Source organism: Hipposideros armiger, unplaced genomic scaffold (genome assembly GCF_001890085.2).
Source record: "Hipposideros armiger isolate ML-2016 unplaced genomic scaffold, ASM189008v1 scaffold_818, whole genome shotgun sequence".
NCBI classification, from domain to species: Eukaryota; Metazoa; Chordata; class Mammalia; order Chiroptera; family Hipposideridae; genus Hipposideros; species Hipposideros armiger.
Window position 1 is genome coordinate 160843 of NW_017732168.1, and position 1617 is coordinate 162459.

Sequence of the window (1617 nt, forward strand, 5' to 3'; positions counted from 1 at the left end):
TTCAATGAATGATGAATGAATGAACTCACCCTATATCACTTCATATACATCCATGGCTTCAGCTATTAATTTTATGATGAACTCAAATCCATGTCTCCAGTTGAGGCCTAACATCCAAGCTCCAGACCTGTATGTATCCATCTGGCCACTGAGCATCACCCCTTGGGCAGCTCCCAAGCATCTCAAACTCAAAATATCAAAAATAGAATTATAGTAAGATAAAGGGAGCAGCATGTATGAACACATAGAAGTCACTGGTAGCTGGACAATGAAGGGTCATGGTATAAAAATGAGGTTAGAGAAGTAGGTGGGGTAGGTGATGGGTTGGATGTGAATAAGTGAAAGGAGTCTAGGATACTCTCAGGTTTCTGGCTTGCAGCTCTGTGGAGGGCAACACCATTTATTGAGATGGTGAACATAGGAGGAGGAGGTTTAGGGAGGGAGACTGAAGAAAATATAGGGTTGTAGAAAAAGTCATGACATATTTTTTCTCTGTTTTTTTTTGTTGCAAAAATGCGTCATGACTTTTCCAACAACCCAATATTTTATCATTCTCTCAACCTTCCTCGTTCAACCCCAGGTCCAACCTTTACCCCAAGTATCACCTTCTTTCCACAGTTCCTCCCATAATGCCTAGTGCATACAGATCTCTATCACATTAATAATTCATTTACCCACTTTTAACACTAGACTCTGAGGTCCTAAGGGTAGAGACTATGGCTGATTGCATCCTGGCGTCTAATAATGTTAAATGTTTAAAACTTTTTTTTTACTGTTTTATTGCAAACAAACTTTATTTGACAATCAGCAGTTAGTTCTTATCCACATTAACTGTTTATAGATTTTTTTATAGTGGTGACAGGTACATAGGTAACCAATGCATAGAGCTTATTTGGTGAATATTCATTCTCATTACGTTTTCTGGACAACTGCACCTGAATGTGGTATGGGACGTTCCTTATTCCTTTGGCCCAGAAAGCTTTGTTTAGTCTGATGTTAATGAGCACATCTGAGGTTCCCATCTTCTTTATGGCAAATTTCCAGATCTCTTTGAGTGCCCAAAGGGCATGCTTCTTGAAACCCACTTCATGGATGCACTTGTGAATGCTGATGGTATATTCTCTGGTCATTACCTCACTGATGGCAGAACGGTCCTTCTAACCACCCTTCTTTGCAAGAGTCATTCTGCCAGGCCAAAGTTGGAAAAGAAGTAAAACATGTTTAATAAACCAATAGATTTGAGTAAATTAAATAAGATTCCTGGATTAGATATATACTTTAATTTATGATGAAAAATATATAGATTATCACTATAAAAATGATTCCAATCTTTCACAGTGCCTGACCCATCATAAGTATTCAATATGTATTTTGCTGGATTAAGTAAATAAATGCAGAGAAAACAGCCTTGACAATGGCAAGGAGCTATGAAAGCATCATGAGATCAAAGTGGGTCGTTACTAGGGTAGTGGAGCTCAGGATTAGCAGTGGGAGTGTGGCAGGATGAGAGGATATGAGGCGAGAATAAAGAATGGGGGGGAGAGAAAAGGACTTTGAGTTTGGGCTCAGCTCTGCAGGCAATGGGGAGCCCTTTATAGCATTAAGTCAGCAGAGTGA

General features: G+C 39.3%; 1 pseudogene; it reads right to left on the reverse strand.

The window, feature by feature from the left end:
- Positions 1 to 827: 827 nt before the first annotated feature.
- LOC109374374 (60S ribosomal protein L31 pseudogene) lies at positions 828 to 1184 on the reverse strand (annotated as a pseudogene).
- Between the last annotated feature and the right edge of the window lie 433 nt (positions 1185 to 1617).